We start from the raw sequence: 21,241 nt of genomic DNA, 5'->3' as shown, positions 1-21,241 counted from the left end.
ACCGCGTCCTGATGGGGGCTCAGAGAGGCACGGACAGATCCACATCCAGAAGTGAGGGGAGATCAGGACGTGGTCCACAACAATGAGCCAGCGAACAAGTAAGACTTTAAAACTGTCTATGAGCCGTGGGCGTTGGAGATGTTGGCCTGCAGCCTCCATCATAGGTGTGTCTGGCCGGGGCCTTGGGCCTTTCAACACAAAAGTCAACAGGGAAGGAGAAGCCCAGCCTGCCGTCGGCCCATTCATCTCACACAAAACACCAAAAGAGCAGAGCATGAGCCACATTCTTGACATCCAACCTCATCACCCCCATCGTCCACCGACCCCCTCTCCCCGACTCACACCCCTCCCCCATTTCTGCCTTAAACCAGCCGTGGCAGGCGGGAGCTGCTCTCGCTACGTTACCTCACTGGCTCGCTGGTCGGGCGGAGGAAGGAATGTATGTCGGGGAAGGTGGGTGTGGAGGAGAGGGGGCAGGGATGTTTTCTCTTCACTCCACTAATTGACACACTGATGTCAGCAGTTGGGTTTGTTGTGGTGTTGAAGCTCTCAGGGTCACTTTCCCCTCCCAGAAACAACCAAAGAAACCAGCCAGCCTGCAGGAAGCTGTGGAATCGGCTGCTTTTCTCATCCATGCGTCTTCATTAAACATCCAATATGGTGTCAGGAGATTCAGTTGATCAGTTCTCCAGGGATAAAGTTGGGGTTAGGGTTAGATTGATTGTTGTAATTTTAGCTAAGTTATCTATTTGACAGGTGAGCAGCTGACAAGCTAAAGCAGCTTATTATGTTATTAAATGTTATAGGGTTAGTGTGTTATTAAAGCAGCTATTGTGCTTTAATAACAATTTTAAGGTTGTAATAAGCAAAACCAACCAAAGTTATCACAGATTTCAAAGTGAGGATCAACAACACGCCATGATTGCTCAATATCTCTGACACATTCTCTTAGAACTCCGATGTTGTCCCTCAATATCTCAACCATAGTGTGTGTGTGTGTGTGTGTGTGTGTGTGTGCGCGTGTGTGTGAGAGTGTGTGTGTGTGTGCGTGTGCGTGTGGCTGTGTGTGTGTGTGTGTGTGGCTGTGTGTGTGTGGCTGTGTGTGTGCGCGTGTGTGTGTGTGTGTGGCTGCTTGTGTGTGGCTGTGTGTGTGTGTGTGTGTGTGTGTGGCTGCTTGTGTGTGTGAGAGTGTGTGTGTGTGTGTGTGGCTGTGTGTGTGTGGCTGTGTGTGTGGCTGTGTGCGTGTGGCTGTGTGTGTGCGTGGCTGCGTGTGTGTGGCTGTGTGTGTGTGTGCGTGTGTGGCTGTGTGTGTGTGTGCGTGTATGTGCGTGTGGCTGTGTGTGTGCGTGTGTGTGTCAGAGAGATCATGTTCACTTGTCTGCATTCTATTTAGACTGCTGAACAGCTGAGTCCACATTAGAAGTCAGCAGTGCTCTTTGCTGTTTTTGGGTTAGGGTTGGTTAGGGTTAGTTATGGTTTGGGTTAGGGTTAGTTATGGTTCGGGTTAGGGTTAGTTAGGGTGCAGCAGAACTCTCAGTTGCATCATCGACAGGAGCAAAATAATCAGGAAAATATGACGATTGTCCAGGTTAGTAGGTTAGGGTTAGGGTTAGTAGCAGTGACTAAAGGATAGGGTTAGGGTTAGTAGCAGTGACTAAAGGATAGGGTTAGGGTTAGTAGCAGTGACTAAAGGATAAATCTCTTTGAGCATGTTCAGTAACAACATTGTTCAGTAACAATTGATTGAGCTGCACATATTCTGAATATTTATGGATCAATAAAATGTGATCTTCGGGGCCGTCTCATGGTGATGTCCGTTATTGCTTGAGCCGTCTCTTATGACAGTGACGCTTCCAGGAAACAGCTTCTTCTCTTTCCTGACCAGGGCGTCCGTGTGGAACCACCAGGAACATTCATTAATATCCCTGCAAGGACACATCTGAGCCGTTCAACACGTATGCTGCACACAACACAACTGCACACACACAACACACACGGCCCCCCTCCACTGGCTATAGTCCTGTCTCTGCCTGTCCTCTTCCTGTTTTTCCACTCACTCACATTTTTGTCACCCTGGCCAGGAAGCTGTGGGAGAGATACACATGACAAAGTCTCTTTATTAAATTGGCTGAGTCTCTGTCGTCTTTGCATGTGTGTGTTTAAAGGAGGAGAGACATAGACACTGGATAGATGGGGGTGGGGACCTAGCCCAAGGGCTGGCAGCGTAGCCACTCTGGGCTCATCGTTGGATATTGCTTAAACCCAAAAATCAACAACAGGGGATAGAGCAGAATAAGACAGCGTCATGTTTTCATAACGGCGTCAATCTCCTACGAAAATGTCAAAAAAAAATCACATGCTAGTGTAAAATGCATAAATCGCTCTCAAATGCAAATATCAATCTGTGAATGTAACAAACATGTTGCCGCTAAAAAGAGGGTTACTGTTTATCTAGAAAACATAATGGACAAAGTCTCTTTAGCTCCAGCAAATGCTTTGCTATCATCAATGCTTTTGCTTTCAGTGGCAAACTAAACTCAATACAAGGGACCTAATAAGACACCCTATCCCTACCCCCTAACCCCTAACCCTAACCCTATCCCTACCCCCTAACCCCTAAACCTAACCCTATCCCTACCCCCTACCCCCTAAAACTAACCCTACCCCCTAAACCTAACCCTAACCCTATCCCTACCCCCTAACCCCTAAACCTAACCCTATCCCTACCCCCCTACCCCCTAAAACTAACCCTACCCCCTAAACCTAACCCTAACCCTACCCCCTAAACCTAACCCTACCCCCTAACCCCTAACCCTAACCACTATTCCTAACCTAAACCCTAACCCCTATTCCTAACCCTAAACCCTAACCCCTATTCCTAACCCTAACCCCTATTCCTAACCCTAAACCCTAACCCTTATTCCTAACCCTAAACCCTAACCTTAACCCCTAACCCCTATTCCTAACCCTAAACCCTAACCCTTATTCCTAACCCTAAACCCTAACCTTAACCCCTAACCCCTATTCCTAACCCTAAACCCTAATCCTAACCCTAAACCCTAACCCTAACCCTAAACCCTAACCCTAACCCCTATTCCTAACCCTAAACCCTAACCCTAAACCCTAACCCCTAACCCTAACCCCTATTCCTAACCCTAAACCCTATTCCTAACCCTAAACCCTAACCCTAAACCCTAACCCCTAACCCCTATTCCTAACCCTAAACCCTAACCCCTATTCCTAACCCTAAACCCTAACCCCTATTCCTAACCCTAACCCCTAACCCTTTCACAGGCAAACTAAACTCAATACAAGGCACCTAATAAGACAGCAGCATTGGCCTTTAAAGAATCCAAAGTAGAACAGGGGAAAAGATTGGCCCAGTTTTCATTCTGGAGCATAAAATCCTCTGCCGGGTGCCTATCACATATGGATGGAACTAAAATAGTTAATCAAATGCTAGGGTCTTTATTCCTGAACACCCTAAACTACAAAAGAACTACACGGTTTCATATTTAAAGAAGGACATGCTGGCTGGTTGGTTATGCTATCCAAACTTAGCTGTTACACAGATTGGGTAGAACTGCTATTGTCTTGACCTGCCAAATCTGTACAATTGGTTGTAGTTCTCAAATGGACGGAAGGCCCATGTTACTGTGCTTCTTGAATGTCAATCTAATTTTCAAGGGTTCAACGAGTTTAAAAGAAAAGAAAAGCAGAGTGTTTGTTGTTCGTGTTAGCATTGTGCAACACAACAGGAACAGAAAATAACTGATGAAAAATGAAAGAGGTCTGTGCCTGTTACTTTTTAATTTGCACATATTGTTTAAATATCGGAACATAATTTCAACAGCTGCCAGATGCAGAACTCATAACTTCATTTGCGAGGATGTTCATTTTCTTCCAGACAAACAGACTTATGCTCCATAAGTCAAAGGCACAATAGGTTATAGAAGACACGAGCAGTTGTGCACAGTCTGCACATCCACGTGCAGGAAGTGATCACAGAGAGCACAAGACGTTGTGCTTCGTGGCTAAGGAGCACATTCTCCTCTCCCTCCCCTAGACCTCCCCCCCCCTCCCTCGATGTTGACCTTCACGCTATGGTGTGGTATTTAGAAAAGAGGAGTAAACAAGATTGGTTGGAATGTTTATGAGTTAAATCCAAAGCACCTGTCTTCCAAAAAAGAATTCACAATGATTTTAAATGATTTATGGACACAACCCAGGGAATCAAGGTTATACGAGATGAACTTTATTGGGACACACAGGAAGACGTTTGAGATGCTAACAGCATGTTAACCATATTAGGGTAAAGAATGGGTGGATTGGGTGGATTGTTCACCTTGAGTGATGCTTGGACTATGTTCAGCCCCCAAGGAGGACCTGGACACCATGCCTGCAGAGTTGGTTTTCAGGCAGCCCCCTCAGGTTCTGGTGCCATTTTTGCCAAAAGGTTCTGGTTCCTTTTACTTTTCCCGTTATGTCAAAATCTGCTTTTACTCCTCCTTCACTCCTAATTTGTGCTGGCAGCTCATGACAGCTTGTTTTGTTTTTGAGCAGCATGACCTGCACCATTCGCCTCTACAACCCGTGCGATGGCCCATTTAGTGTGTGGGAGACAGGCTCCAAGAGGTCCATGTTAGAAGTTGGGGATGTAACTTTGGATAGGCTTAAGCCGGCACATTTGGTAGCAGGCAATGTTCTGTTATCAGCCCACGTCCCCCTTCAGGGCCGTCCTGCTTACAAGGCTCCTACTGTGTCTTCTCGTGTCGTGTGTCCTGATTTGCACAGTTTTGTGACTTGTGTTTCTCCCGTTTGTCACCAGCCTGCAGTTTTGGACGAGGGGCGGCACAGTCGTTACGGCAGGCTGATCAAGGCTCCGGTGAGGGACTGACATTTGCCCCTGGTTATGAAGCTGGCCCCACTCAGCTGAACTAGGCAGCCTGGCAACAGCATGACATTGAGAATTGTTTAACTGCTTCTAAAAACATCCCTTTGACCACCACAGAAGAATAAAACTAGTATAATCGGTATTAACCATGTTTAGACATTCAAAATATAAGTGCAAATGCAGTTACCAAAATACAGTCCTGACCGGGGAAATGGCACAATCGCAACTACCCCAATTTCACTATCCTTTCACATAGTCATAAAAGCATAAAATCGATTCAAGCTAAGGTTGAATGCATCAGATTCTAAGTGTGGGTCAATTTTCAGATGGCCCGAGTCATTTCAAAATACAAACATGTTTGGACGTGACCAAAATAAGCAGCTTAAAAAAAGCTTAATAGACATGTGAGTATTTCGTTTGTCACTCACACTTTCACTTTGGCTTCAGTGATTGTGTGATGGATGTAAACGGTTCGTGACACCAGTGACCAGCCATACAGAACATACAGAAGGGCCTTTTCCAGACCCCAGGAGCTTTGTGTGAGAATGCTCATAAATAACATTTTGATTTTGGCTTTCCCTTGTGTTGAGTCAAGAAGCTGATCAGCCCTTGTGCGAATCGTCCAAAATAGTGCACGTGTCGTGTATTATGGGCCAAATCATTCAGTATCCTCCAGCCAATGAGACCATCGGACCTGCCTCTCTCCCGAGCTTATCATGCCCAGACGTTCCTTCTTGTGAAGAGCAGCATTCAACAGAAAGACATCTGCTCCATGAGAGAATGTCCTAATTATTCATGATCATTTCACCATTCAGGATTTAGTCTGAGGCATATGTGGCCTTTCACATCGGTGTCAGACTATTATAATGCCTATTATAATGATTCTTTTAGCCATTAGTTGGTTATTATAGGCAAAGACAAAAATATGTAGTTTATATCATAAGGCACCACATAAATAAACCTTTTGTATTTTCATTGTCTTTTTCCTCATTTTTGGTTTCATTTCCTGAAAAAAGGGGGCTTTCAGAATTTATGCAGCCATTTTTATTTTTCCTTTGGCCGCTTCAACATCATAAGCAATTTTTCTTTTCATCCATTTTTCCTCCTCCCAGTAAAATCTCATCACCACAGAAGCCAGAGCTTCATGAATCAGCGCGGCCAGCTTCATCTGTTCCCAGATGTTTACCTCTAACCAGACAAAGGAGGCGGCCTTTTGGGGTCTCTGGGTGGAGCGTCGCAGCGGCTGAGGGCTGGTGTTCAACAGTGCACGCCACTATTCAACAGTGCACGCCACGATCAGCCCCCCACTCTGAAAAGGCCAATTCACCACAGGGAATCGATGGAATGGAGGAAAGGATGGAAGATGTCGACCTGTGGGTCGTTGGATAGTTGGAAATTACAATCAGCCTCTCTTTTGCAAAGAAACGGGGACAAACTGGGCACAAAGGAAGCAGAAATGAGCAGAAATAACTGACCATCTTCTGTCTTCGTCTCAGGTGGAGCTGGAAATCTGTTCTCCAGGGACAAGGAGTTTCAGTCTGCATTTTCAGAGAAAGCTTAAGGGAGCTTCAGTAGGAGCTCTGAGGCCTCGTTTGCATCTGCAAATGAGACAGAACCCGGCTGGTCCTCGTCACCTTGGCAACAGGCCACCAGCACCTCCCTCACTGCTATTTTAGCAGCCATGCTTGTCAGTCTGCACCCTGCCTCCCTTCATCTCCCTGCTGCTGGTCTCACCAGCTGCCAGACCCATAGGATGAAGCTTCTCCTACAGCAGACGACCCTGGAAGCTTCTGTGGGCGTCCAAGTGAGTCAGACTCAACAATTAGGAGCAGTAACAAGCTCTCGTCAGGAAATTTACTTGGCGAGTCGTTGCCGAGTGACGACAAGCTCGCAGTTCGCTTCAGTTTGTGTGAAATGGAAGCTGGTAATCAGATCACATGTTGCATGATCCCGTCCAGGGGCTTGAACCAACAGTGGAAACTGAGGAGCAGCAAAGCTTGAGATGACCCCTGCTGGTTGAACTCCTCCAAGGACACGAATGTTCCCGAGTCTCCCAAAACCTTTGGGACAGAAAGGCTTCATTTTCATGGCATTAAAACTCCAGACTGTATTGATTTATATTCCCATGTTGCCATAAAGGAACTAAGTGATCAGAGCATAAAGTCACAGCCCCCTAATTACTTCATCATCATGTTTGCTTCATTTCTCTTCGAGTTTACGCCCCCCCCACCTAGTCACACATATTTCCTCATCACTCCTTAAAGCAGGTGGAAGAGATCTGCAACACAAATGATATTATCAATAAGGGTTAGGGTTAGATTTAGGGGTTAGGGTTACCCTAGGGTTAACCCTAACCAACACAAATGATATTATCAATAAGGGTTAGGGTTAGATTTAGGGGTTAGGGTTACTCTAGGGTTACCCTAGGGTTAACCCTAACCAACACAAATGATATTATCAATAAGGGTTAGGGTTAGATTTAGGGGTTAGGGTTACCCTAGGGTTAACCCTAACCAACACAAATGATATTATCAATAAGGGTTTGGGTTAGATTTAGGGGTCAGGGTTAGGGTTACCCTAGGGTAACCCTAGGGTTAACCCTAACCAACACAAATGATATTATCAATAAGGGTTAGATTAAGGGGTTAGTTAACCTAGGGTTAACCCTAACCCTAGGAGGGTAACCCTAACCCCTAAATCTAACCCTAGGGTTACCCTAACCAACACAAATGATATTATCAATAATCAAACTAACCCTAACCGTATAAATCTGTCTTGTTAGGGTTAGGTTATAACTAGTTAGGGTTAGGTTATAACTAGTTATAACTGCCAAATTGAAAAGATACTACTACTACTAGAGAGGCAGGTAATGGGGGGGGGGGGGGGGGGGGGGGGGGTAATAGAGGGGGGGGGGGGGGTAATAGAGAGGGCAGGTAATAGAGAGGGGGGGGGGGGGTAATAGAGAGGGCAGGTAATAGACGGGGCGGGTAGAGGCCTGTTTTCACTGCGGTTGAACCCAACTATAAACCCCCTTCTGTCGGACTCGTATCAGAAATCTTTCCAGTTCCATCAATTCGTCACTGAACAAAAGGCTGAGCTGAGCTGAGCGGCACGGTGATGCTAAAACAAAGCTTCCTGTGCACGCTCAGAAACGCCACTTAAGGGGCAGCAGGAGCTCAGTGTGCATGTAAAGACGATGAGGAATGATCAAAAGCAGCCGACACTTTCTTTCAAAGAAAGGGTTCCTGTTTCATGAGGAAGTCAATGTGGCGAATCAGAGTTATTATGGGAAAAAACAGCCGTATCAATTGGTTTCTGGATAAATGGATACCTGAATTCTCCTTGAACGTTTGCGTTGAGCCAGGATGACAATGCTGAAGTAATCTGTGGAGCAGGAGCAGCCAAAGTGAAGATCTGAAGGTTCGTCCTGGTTGTGCTGGGAGCTCCCAGAGCACCGAGGATTCTGCTGACATCCACCATCTTTGTTCTACATAATTGGCTCAAAGACCAAGCAACTATGTTTCCCTGAAGAACCTTAATTACAGACCAAATGAAAGAAAGATGGATCATCACATTGCTGCTACCGTTTGCTCACTTGTTCGAGGGCAGACGATATTCCTGAAGCATTGAGACGACTCAGACTCCTCTGATCATCTCAATACATCAGAAATCAGACTGAAGTCTGGTTAAACTCCAGCTGATGACAAAAATCTAAATTTTACAAGTCAGAAGTACACATGATAATGAGATTAATAAGAAGATTTTAGGCTTCTATGTTCAGTGATGAAACAAAAAGGCAGCAGTTATAACCGTATGTTATAACCGTATATACATGTGGAAAAGTGTTGCTTTCACCGACAAACTTTTGTGAGTTCTTTTAATGAATTTGCTCAAACCTTTTTACCCTATTGGCTGCAGCAATTACACCGGGGTCTTTGCAAATATTGGCTGCTGTGAGAAGGTCAGGTTAAGTTATTTTTAAAATTAGATAAGAAAAAAGGTTGGACATCAGTTTTAACAGTCATTAAATAAAGGATATTTTTCATAGGGCTGCAAAACTGCCTGCTAAAGCTGAATAACTGGGATAAAAACTAACAGCCCAATGGTTCTACTTTCACTTCCCGTGTCCTCCAGTGTGTCCACGTACCCCCCACGGTGGTCACGTGGCTCACATCTCCACTCCCGTCACAGAGGAATGCGTTGAGGGTTTGCAACAGTGCTGCAACACAAATATGAGGAGCAAGAATCGATCAATGAATCAATATTGCATCCATGAGGTTCACTAATGAATGTATAAAACTTGTGTCTTTGGGTAGATTTTAAGATCTTCTTGAAGACTAATAACCATCATATATATGGTCAAATGTCTCAGTGAGGACACAGCTTTTCCTGTTGTCAACAGCTTATAACACGTTTGTGACAAAAACAACATTTTTTTACAGACGGCGTTGTAAGAACCTTCACGCAGTTACAACATGTTGTGGGGATATTTACGCTGAAGGGATGCCGGCTGGAGATCTTGTTCACCACTTCCTGTTATTGTCAGTCGCAGGAAGTGAACGGCCACGACATGGCAAAAGCTGATGGGAGAATTTTCATTTCTTCCTTTGTGTGTGTGTGTGTGTGTGCGCGCATCATCTGTTTTACTGAGCTATCCAGCTTCATCCTAATGAAACAGGACCTAAAGCTTTCCAACTGATCCAAGTCAGATCGTTTCACTTTAGTATTTGCAGCAGTGCGACTTAAAGAGGGCGGTGCTTCTTTAAAGTTTTATAAGTCTAAATGAGCTCCGACTTTTCTCTCTGTTGCCCTGCTGTCATCCTGCTAATACACATTAGCAGGTAGAACTAAAAAGGTTGAAGCATGAATGATAACCTTTCCATATGTTTGAGCAATTGCATTATGCAAATGGACAATTTTAGTAGCAATTGAGCAATTTTACATTTCTTTCTTGACATTTAATAAGCTCCTCGGAGCTTAACAGTCATCTCCGATATGTATCCATACTGCATTTATTTCATATGATTCAGAGTAGTGCATGATGGGAAGGAGACAAAACCGCAGGATGAGTGAGTGAGGGAAGGAAATCAGTGGTGACGGAACAGTTTAGGCAGTTGGCTGATGTCGTTGGGTTAGCATGAAATGTAGCAGCACCAGGGTTAGAGTGTGTTCATATGTGTGCACGTCTGCTCTTGTATGACTTTGAACAGGTGTGTGTGTGTGTGTGTGTGTGAGAGACACATGTCTTGACATTTTCAGTGAATGACTTGGAATAAGCGCAGAGAAGCAGCACAAAGATCCCCAGAGGCAGCGTTTAAGAAAATGTTCCTCAGGAACAGTCAGTGTGGTATTTATAGATACAAGTGCCTCTTGAGTCAGCTCGGCATTTCTCCAGACTGAAACTGGGTTGTGAATCGTAAATGCCAAGTCAGCAATGCAACACAATCATTCAGAAGTGATGAATACATATGGATATATGTTTTATTTTAAGCTTGTTAGGGGGACACTATAGCTACCCCTTTAGCACCACTTACACATCGATAATGTAGGATCAATCTATGTCGAGGACGTGAAACTCTTACTGCTCTCAGCTGCCTGTGAGCGTGGTTGCTGTTGGCAACACAAGCCAAAACTTCTGCCAGCTAAACTTACAGGAACTTCATTTATTGCACCAGAGCAAATTATTATGAAACACATAAGAAAAAGAGGCCTAATCCCTGTGAAACCAATAGGAATCGAGCATATTCAACATCAAAAACTAACCCTAACCCAACACTTCACGAGGACCTATAGCATGACTGCTTTCAAGTCACAAGTTCACAAGACAGGACTGAGGAATAGGGGCATTCGCTCACTAGGGACAGACTGTTTTAAGAAACCAGACAGACATTTTTATGGTATTTGGGGTGTGATTATGTGCAGTGGTGAAGACTAAATCATGTCCAGATAGATGCACATGGAGAAATAAACCTCTCCAAGCAAAAAATGGTTTGTCTGCCATTAGTAGAAACACTCCCTGGCTAGTGCACTTAAAAGCAACCTCAAGAGAGCTAGGGGACTGAATGAGTCCTTTGGAGACCTGGCCGATGAGGGGCAGGTCCATTGTTCGAGACAGCTGCTTCTCTTGTTTCTCTCTGAAAGCAATGGGTGCCCGATATGAGATGGGGTCTCTACACACTTCCTGCCCCCCCCCCAGCATCTGGAACAAGTTTTAGACAGTTTCTTGTCTCAAATGAAAAGATGAAAAGATGAATGTTGCTCTTGCACTTGTGTCAAGGCAGGAGAACCAAACACAGGTAGGAAATAAAAGCCCAAAGCTGTAGAGATGTATAAAATAGGAAAGTAAGACGGAGAGCATTAGATTTACAGTGGCATGACGAGTATGAGGAAAGTATGACCTCAGAGTTCCAGTCAGTAACCTGTCGACCTCCAAAACTGTGGCTTGGAAATGTATCGTGAGCATGGCGCATTAAGATGACCCAACGAGAACTAAACATTTGTGTGTGTGTGTGTGTGTGTGTGTGTGTGTGTGGCTGGTGTGTGTGAGTGAGAGTGAGAGTGAACAGAGGCACTGTGGGTCAGTGGAGCAGCTGGTGACTGTGGGGAAGAACTTTACTGAGGCTCTTTTGTGGATCAGCTGTCTCTGGACATGCTTTGTCATTCCAAATTGGGTCCCTTACACCCAGAGCCTGGGGAGGGCTTTTTTGACATGTAAATGGGGCCGGAGAGGCCTGCCATTACTCACTAAAAGGCTATCAGGGCTACAAACGGGCCCAAAGATGGCACTGCTGAAGAGGGGAGGTGGGGGGGTGTAGACTGAAGTGTGCCTCATGGTCAGACAGAAGGCAGAGGGTCTGTCTGGAAACCAAATAGTCTTCATTGTGATGCGGGACAATAACTGGGCACTTCTGTGAAGAATGTGAACACCTCAACAAAAGAAATGGTGCAGACATTTTGAGTTTAAATAAATACGGCATTCCTTTGAAGTGGAGCCTCTCAATACGATGTGTTCATTTGTGTATTTTGGAGACACAGCTTGAATCGATAGAGAATGTGTTTCCATATATACCAGATTCATGTACATTTCATTCCACTCACATTTGTTTCTGACTTAAATACATAACCTTTGTCGCACCCCAGAAATGGCAACACAGCGGTGTTTTACGGCACATGAAATAGGTAAATATAAAAAGCGAGGTGAGCCAAAATGTGGGCTAAAATAGCCATCATTTCAGGCAAGATATAATAAAAACCTTGATGGGTGCAGCCCAGAACCAAACTCTTCCACTGGTCCAGAGACGGTAGGAAATTGAAGAAGGCATTTAGGTACACCTGCCCCACTGGTGAGCCCATCCATGGACCCGCTGCAGTTAGGGTTAGGGGTCGGGTTCCAGCCCGGTATCGGTGTGGAGGACGCCATCTTCTACTTCCTCCACTCGGTTCTGGCTCATCTGGAGCTGCCTCGGAGCACTGTGAGGATCATATTTTGACTTCTCCAGTGTCTTCAACACCATCAAGCCTCTCTTACGGGGGAATGCTGTAGTGAACAGAACCGGACCACCGCCTCACGTCATGGCTCGCAGACCCCCCGCCCCACAGACACGGTGTTGGGGGGCACAGAACTGCTGAAATCTGATTACAGCTATGTGGTTGTGAGGGACAGTGGCGTTTCTGCCACCGTCATTTCCTTCTCCTCTGGTAACCTTGGAAACCCCATTCAGCATATATCTGAAGCCAAACATCAGGTGATGACTTGGAAAACAGCAAACTCCTAAATAAACCAAACGTTGCTTGGGAAAACTAAAGCCAACCACATGCACTTGGTTCACACTGAGGACAGCTGAAAGAAAAAAAAAAAGAGTAAAACCTCCATCCATCCATTCTCTACCGCTTATCCGGGGTCGGGTCGCGGGGGCAGCAGCCTAAGGAGAGAAGCCCAGACTTCCCTCTCCCCAGCTACCTCCTCCAGCTCATCCGGAGGGATCCCCAGGCGTTCCCAGGCCAGTCGAGAGACATAGTCTCTCCAACGTGTCCTGGGTCTCCCCGGGGGTCTCCTACCGGAGGGACATGCCCTGAACACCTCACCAGGGAGGCGTCCAGGGGGCATCCTGACTAGATGCCCAAGCCACCCCATCTGGCTCCTCTCAACGCGGAGGAGCAGCGACTCTACTCCGAGCTCCTCCGTATGGCAGAGCTTCTCACCCTATCTCTAAGGGAGAGCCCAGCCACCCTACGGAGGAAGCTCATTTCAGCCGCTTGTACCCGTGATCTTGTTCTTTCGGTCATGACCCAAAGCTCATGACCATAGGTGAGGGTAGGAACGAAGATCGACCGGTAAATCGAGAGCTTCGCCTTTCGGCTCAGCTCTCTCTTCACCACAACGGACCGGTGCAGAGTCCGCATTAATGTGGACGCCACACCGATCCGCCTGTCGATCTCCCGCTCCATTCTTCCCTCACTCGTGAACAAGACCCCGAGGTACTTAAACTCCTCCACTTGGGGCAGGATCTCCTCCTTGACCCGGAGAAGGCACTCCACCTTTTTCCGGTCGAGAACCATGGCCTCGGATTTGGAGGTGCTGATTCTCATCCCAGCCGCTTCACATGCGGCGGCGAACCGATCCAGTGATAGTTGGAGGTCACGGGCCGATGACGCCAACAGGACCACATCATCTGCAAAAAGCAGAGACCCGATCCTATAGAATAAAACATGTAAAAGGCAAAGAGTTAGAAAGAAATAAAAATAAAGTCAGGGAAAATGTAAAGACCAAAAATCAGTGAGGGGAAAAAAAATTAACCCGTTATTGCTCATTTAGCCAAAGAAATGAAGGAGGCCCTCAAAACACACACACACACACACACACACTTTAAACCTGCTTTTTGTCACCGGCTCCATTTTTTTCCTCAGTTCTAGCAAAGTTTCTATTCTGAAACAAAGGCTTTCATTTTTTCCTCCTGGGCTTCAGGTGACTCTCACCGTGTTCCTGTGCTTTTAGGTTAACAACTATATAGATCCTAGATTCAGTGTAGCATATGTATAGTACACAATACTGTATAGTGTCCACCATATGATCGCTGATATATCAGCATAGAGAGACTCTGATGGAAACCATCACTTCACTGATGGGTGAGCACCAAAAAGGTATCACTTCTTTTACCTCCTGAGAAGAGTAGCCTTAAGACGACACCTAATGGTGGGCTGTAATATAAAATGTCCTTTTGGAACCTCAAAGTCCAAAACTGCACTCGTTTAGGGAGTCTTTAATACTCACACTGTTAGCTAAACACAAGAGAACTCCCACACCTGTGCGGCCTCAAAGCTAAAACTGAAGCCAGGCATCGTCTGGCATCTCCTGCATGTTTGCAAGTGTGAAGTCCAAGAACAGGCAGCTGCATTATTAAATGTCCTATTTTAGTTCCTGTTCCGTTTTCCCCACGGAAAGGGTAACTTGGTGTCCAAACTATAAGGATATTACTCTAGTCAATTTTTTTCCCCACTTTTGTTATTTTTATTTCCAAAGTGCAGTGAGCAGGTAATAAACCTGAAAATCAAGGTTTCACTCATGCGCATTATAAGCACAACTTTCCAGCACTTACATACACATTGCAATATTAAACAGCATTACACCAGATGTTTTAAAATACGACTAATTCATTTTGTATCCTGATAGGGCGTAAAAGTTCAATAGCATGATGTCAGTGAACAAATGCATTTTAAATACTTCACACATCTTATGCATCATATTCAAATATCAAACATCAAAAATCAGCAGCAAATGAAATCTTGAACCACATTAATAACATTCAAAGTAGCAAATCCCAAGAATTTATGTATGTCTGAAAGGCAAATATGATATAGCCCAGCAGCAGCCCCAATAGCCTCTGTCTCTCCAGAGGAAACACAGCTGGACTACAGCTCCCAGAAACCACTGGGCAAACCAGGAAGTGGACATCCTTGCTACAAGCTGACCAAACAATCAAACATTCCAAAGCAAGGGAAAAAGCAACCTGAACAAACATTTAAAGCTTCAGAAAGACGGTCAAACACCAAATCCATCTCCATTAACAGCATCACAATATCAATATTTAAGTTTAGGAGCATGGAGACAATGACAGTTCCACAAGTATACCAAACAAACCCAAGACTTATCCAGAACTTATCATTAGCTTTACCAAGTAGACCCAACAGCACCGCAGGAGCCACCATGACAGCAGATGACAAAGCCAGCAGAAAGTAAGAAACCCAATAAACTCACCCAGCAGCCGACACCAGGTGAGAATGTGGACAGGTAGCAACTGAAATCTCCCGCTTCCTTTAACCAGTCAGAAGGGTCACATGGGCACAAAGATGCTACTTAAAGAGACAGCGCTCATTAAACTAGCCTAGCTACCAGGTAGGTCTTGGCTTTTTAGTCAATGAAACCATTTTATCCCTTAGAGAGAAATAATTAGAGAGAAAAGAGAATAATTAAAGAAATAATTAAGGAAAATTAAAGATGAAATAGGAGAATTCCACAAAACACAACAGTTCCTTATCAACAGATGATTTGTTGGAGTCTTGGGTCTATGTGGGAGTGAGTCTTCATCATGGCTCAGACAACAAAGACATTTAGTCTGGATCACGCGAGTGCAGGAACATACGTAGTTTGTTGCTTGTGAGTTGGGGAAGCAACAATCCTCCACACGACGCCTTTCATGGGTCAGTGCACCCAAAGCAACTCGTTGTCCATAATGTGTTATTTCTCTGTCTGTCCTGTTTAGAGCACAACCGCTTCCCTTTAACCTCTCAGACACTGTTAAAATGTTAAAATAGCCACATTAGCAACAGTACACAATAGCCGGGTAACGTGCTCAGGATAATTTAGTGCTTGTGGAGTCGAGCTGACATCCAGTTGGTGTCTCGTGCTACTTTTGCCTGTATGGCATAATATAAAAAAGTCACACAATACTTGAATTAATTCAAAAATGATCAATAATTATACCTTTTGTTTTGCAGAGCAGAGGACTTCAAAATGGTTGTCTCTCGTTGTTCCTTTTGCTTCTTACTACAGTTGTTTCTTTAGGGTTCTGAGCAGTGGGACTGGACCCCAGTGTGGTGTCGGACCGCCTTCTATCATGTCTAAGAGTAGGACAAGCATTTTAGGGTTAGGGTTAGTGGAGTTAGGGTTAGGTTAGGTTAGGGTTAGGGTTAGTGGAGTTAGGGTTAGGGTTAGGGTTAGGGAGGTTAGGGTTAGGGTTAGTGGAGTTAGGGTTAGTGGAGTTAGGGTTAGGGTTAGTGGAGTTAGGGTTAGGTAGGTAGGTAGGGTTAGGGTTAGTGGAGTTAGGGTTAGGGTTAGTGGAGGGTTAGGGTTAGGGTTAGTGGAGGGTTAGGGTTAGGGTTAGGGTTAGTGGAGTTGGTAGCGTTAGGTGGAGTTAGGGTTCGTGGAGTTAGGGTTAGGTTAGGTTAGGGTTAGTTAGGTTAGGGGTTTAGGGTTGGTAGTTGGAGTTAGGGTTAGGGTTAGGGTTGGATGTTTAGGGTAGGGTTAGGAGTTTAGGGTGAGTGGAGTTAGGGTTAGGTTTAGGTTAGGGTAGTTAGGGTTCGTGGAGTTAGGGTTAGGGTTAGGGTTAGGAGTTAGGAGTTAGGGTTATGGAGTTAAGTTTAAGTTTAGGGTTAGGGTTAGGAGTTAGGAGTTAGGGTTTAGTGGAGTTAGGGTTGTTAGGGTTAGTGGAGTTAGGGTTAGTGGAGTTAGGGTTAGGTTAGGTTAGTGGAGTTAGGGTAGGTTAGGTTGGATGAGTTAGGAGTTAGGGTTAGGGTTAGTGGAGTTAGGGTTAGGGTTAGGTTAGGGTTAGTGGAGTTAGGGTTAGGGTTAGTGGAGTTAGGGTTAGGGTTAGGGTTAGTGGAGTTAGGGTTAGGGTTAGTGGAGTTAGGGTTAGGTTAGGGTTAGTGGAGTTAGGGTTAGGGTTAGTGGAGTTAGGGTTAGGGTTAGGGGTTAGGTGGAGTTAGGGTTAGGGTAGGGGGTTAGGGTTAGGTTAGGGTTAGGGTTAGGGTTAGGGTTAGTGGAGTTAGTGATGATTGTGGAGTCACTGAAGTGGGAGCAGCCGAGCTTTAAAAGGAGTTCTGATGCTGCTGTGGTGCCGTGCACTGCAGCTCCATCTGGATGTTGCTTAACTATTGTGTAAATCATTTTTTTGTATTTGGTGTTGAAATATTTTGATTCTCTTGATTTTGGACTTCAGAAGATCAGTAAAATACCTTTTCTGTCTCTATACAGACAGATTTAGGGTTAGGGTTCATTTTAATTTTCGTTCTGGGTTAGACTGTGACGCTAACTGAATAAAGACGTCCGTTAAATCTGCAAATAAACAATTATTCAGCTCCCAGCTGATGGCAGTCTGATGGAGCATTAAAGAGAATCATCATGAAAACATATTTTCCTTTGACAAAGGGGAGAAACACCAGCTGAATCGAGGTGAACGACCCTGCCAACGACTCTCAGGTGACCACCCAGATCATTAGCATGCTAATGCTCCACAGGGGCTGTATTTTCAAGCTCGGTCCCCAGCAAGTTCAGAACTGAAGAAGCCTTCAGGAGAGAAGGAGGAACGTCTTCAAAAGAGAACAAAACAGTCCAGTTGACAGAAGACTACCTCGGATAACGATGACCTGGATGATTGAGAACCTCCACGCACATTATTTTTCTCCCGCTTCTCTGTGTCAGTTTTCCGTAATCTTGTGTTGATTTTGGAATGTGCCCATAGCACCCACTGAGAGCACCACCCATGCAGGGTGATGTTGGCTCCCATAAGGGAGGCTGTTCCACACAACGAGAGCAGGGGAGGGACAGGGATGGGGGGGGGGGTCATTTCACATTCATTGTTTGTGCGTGTGCACGCTTGAGCTCGTGCCCTCAGAAGGTGTCAGTGGAATTTCTAGGAGCTATGCTGACTTTACGAGTGTGTTTCTGTGTGTGTCTGTCTGCAGGAATTTGGATTTAAGCTCCTCGTGCTTATTATAGAACGTAGTTTTGTACGTAAATGCATCCGTATTGGTGTGCATATTCCTTTGAAGGGTTATAAATGCTGTGTTGAGAAACTATTTTTATCACAACTTTATTTATTCGCCTTTAGTACCCAGTTGCAGCAAAGCTAGCGGCTAACTCTAATGTCCAAGTGTGCAAATGGTTATTACTATGTTGTTGCTACCAGACCACATACGCAACTGTATCAGGGGTTCAAAACCTCCCTGACATCGGCATTTTGTCTTTCTTTTGTACACCTGGTTACAAAATGACGCAGGCAAGTTTGTTGGGGTTCTTCTTGAACTGTTAATTGCAGTTTGCTCCTTATCACATGACGTGTTCCAAATGGAGAAAACCCTTCCAAATGGTAGCAGGGCCCCCAAGACTACAGTTCCTGTGGAAAAAGGGTCATTTTTGGACCTTTTTGACTCTCAACTCACTTTAATGGTTACTTCAGATCAGGGATCAGAAATGCCCCTCTTTGTGTTCTGTAAAGCTCTGGCACATTGATCTTGAGATCAAAAAGGGACCAGCAACTTAAGGTCAAAGGTCAATCCAAATTCTCCTTGTTTGCTTGCACGTGACGGCGTTTCTAAACGCTGTGATCAGCTCTTGTTCTTGCTCAGCAGCCTCTTGACAGGAGCCTCAGCAGAAAAAAGGTGGACTGTCTGCATTTTATACGAATCAATGTTTATTTCTCTCCAGTAATCTGTGGGATGTCAGGAAGTGGGATTATTGTCAGGAGGAATAAAATCTAGAAAGAGTGCAGTGACAGAGAAATAAAAACCCTGTTCAGTTACGATTCTACTCACCAATGTCCCCATTACCTGCAGGCACAGCAGCACTCGATAATATCCAAAGATTGTTGGAATATACTGTAGGTGAAACATCATCGTGTAGATTTTAGACCGAGCAAACACACATTTGCTCTAAAGGTATCGGAAAAGAAAAGGGAAACACACACATTATTTGAGATTTATGTCAATCCAGTTTTATTAGGCTTGAAATATGGAGAAATAAGCTGATGTTGGTTCAAGGGTTGGGGTTAGGTTAGGGTTAGTCAGGGTTAGGGTTAGGGTTAGTCAGGGTTAGGGTGAGGGTTAGTCAGGGTTAGGGTTAGGTTAGGGTTAGAGGGTTTAGGGTTAGGGTTTAGGGTTGGGTTAGGGTTAGGGTTGGGTTAGGGTTGGGTTAGGGTTGGGTTAGGGTTAGGGTTAGGGTTAGGGTTAGGTTAAGGTTAAGGTTAGGGTTAGGTTAAGGTTAGGGTTAGGTTAAGGTTTAGGGTTAGATTAAGGTTTAGGGTTAGGTTAAGGTTTAGGGTCAGGTTTAGGGTTAGGTTAAGGTTCAGGGTTAGGTTAAGGTTCAGGGTTAGGTTAAGGTTTAGGGTCAGGTTTAGGGTTAGGTTAAGGTTCAGGGTTAGGTTAAGGTTCAGGGTTAGGTTAAGGTTCAGGGTTAGGTTAAGGTTTAGGGTTAGGGTTATGCCACAACTGTGCGACTGAAGAAAATGATTGGAGCCAACAATCTCAAAGGTCTGCCCAGTCCAGCATTACTGTTTACTTGAATTGACTGTTAGCATGGATTGGTGTCTGAGATCTTGTCACTGTTGTATAAATGTAAGTGTCCTTGAAATGGCTGCTCGCTGCTTTGGATACAACTCAACAATAGAGTAAGATCCTGCTAAATTCAGGACAATCATCCATTTATGAAAGAAAGTGACAGTCCCAGCAACAATAACATGATTTAGCTTTGGAATTTCTACTCCAGGCTGGTCCTGACAACTTGCTTAAAAATGGGATTGTTGCATAGCCCCAAAGACTTCAACACAACAAATATGATTTAACTGTTTAAAAAGAAAGAAAGACAGGTGAAATAAAGTAAAATGAAATATTAGTCATAATTGTGGCCTAAGAAGGTGTGAGGCTGTTGAGAAAAAACATGAATCAGAGACCATGTGATCCTCTGTTTTTTAAGATTATGTTGAAAGTTTTCACCAAATCTTTGCTGACAGAACACACAACCACATCATGAATGTAATAATCATAGATTCGTTTGAAATTTCACTGAAAATATGGATCAACGTCATGTATAAACTTAATAATACGGTAATAATCCTTCATTAACTTGTGAAGCCTTAATAAGTTCTCTGGTCAAGTAAAACCTTCTTCCACTACAGCCACATTCCAACGAGCCCAGCAGGCACCAAGTGCAACCATAATCACAGTATTTGCACGAGTGCTGCTTCTCCCCTGAGTGGTTTGTGTTGCTACTCGGGGTCTGTGAGCCACCTGAAGGTTGGCTGCTGTCGGAAGATCTGCAGGCATTGGATTTTCTGGTAAAGACTTGATTCTCCAATAGCCATAATTTCAGTTTCAATATTGCAAATATGTATTACCGTATCTTCACGACCATAAGGCGCTCTGTATCAAAAGGCGCAGTCTCAGTTATGGTGCTATTTCTGTATTTAAAACATACATAAGGCGCACCGTATTATTAGGTGCATGCTGAAACATACAGTAAAAAATGACAACAAAAGTAAAACAGTGAGTTTCGACACATTTATTGAAGAAAATATTCATTCTTCTGCCACAAAACCATCAAAGTTTTCATCTTCTGTATCTGAATTAAACAGCTGCACTATTTCAATGTCCAACATCCCGAATTCCTCTTCTTAATCATCTGAATCGGACTCACCGACCGGTTCCGGTTCAGAGTTAATTTTTTGAAAGCTCTTCCAATACATGAAGACGGTATCACAGCCCCTGCGTCTACAATCCACCCGCATATGGTGGCATAACTTGCCCGCCACTGCCTCATAGTCTTTGTGAAGGAATGTTCGCCTTCCGTCATCCAGCGCTCTGTCCGTTTCCGTGGCAGCCGAGAACCACGGTGAACGACGACTTCTCGTGCCCCGTTGTGCATATTGCCACCGTGCTGGTCCCTTTTTCTCCACTTTGTGGGTCAAAGGGATGTTAGAAGTCAGAGGGATCTCATCCATGTTGGTAATGTGGCTGGGCGCGGTTATCTTGTCACGGTAGTAGGTGCGGAAGATGGCCACCCTCTCCTGGTTAGGGTTAGGGTTAGGGAAGATGGCCGCCCTCTCCTGGTTAGGGTTAGGGTTAGGGAAGATGGCCGCCCTCTCCTGGTTAGGGTTAGGGTTAGGGAAGATGGCCGCCCTCTCCTGGTTAGGGTTAGGGTTAGGGTTAGGGTTAGGGTTAGAGTGCACAACAGTTGTCCTTGCGCGTATGGAGAGATGCCGCCTCCTCATAAAGCGAAAACACTAAGATTGCTTAATTGCCATTTTCAGCCGCATATTCGATGGCCTGCAGTTTAAAGTAAGCCTCATTCATACACGT

At 44.9% G+C, this 21,241-nt stretch overlaps 1 long non-coding RNA gene across 3 annotated transcripts; it reads right to left on the bottom strand.

Moving 5' to 3' along the window:
* Positions 1-6,119: 6,119 nt before the first annotated feature.
* LOC115250559 (uncharacterized) lies at positions 6,120-9,094 on the bottom strand. 3 transcript variants are annotated; one of them, XR_003889129.1, is made up of 3 exons: positions 9,042-9,094; positions 8,226-8,428; positions 6,120-7,172 (listed from the first exon to the last, which is right to left on the bottom strand). It is a non-coding gene; the product is annotated as an uncharacterized lncRNA (long non-coding RNA). The 3 variants fall into 3 exon arrangements; XR_003889128.1 differs by lacking the exon at positions 9,042-9,094 and having other exon boundaries at positions 6,120-6,954; positions 7,076-7,172; positions 8,226-8,858; XR_003889127.1 differs by lacking the exon at positions 9,042-9,094 and having other exon boundaries at positions 8,226-8,858.
* Between the last annotated feature and the right edge of the window lie 12,147 nt (positions 9,095-21,241).

This window comes from Takifugu rubripes, chromosome 7 (genome assembly GCF_901000725.2).
Source record: "Takifugu rubripes chromosome 7, fTakRub1.2, whole genome shotgun sequence".
Lineage (NCBI taxonomy): Eukaryota > Metazoa > Chordata > Actinopteri > Tetraodontiformes > Tetraodontidae > Takifugu > Takifugu rubripes.
This window is presented reverse-complemented; position numbering and strand designations above follow the sequence as displayed.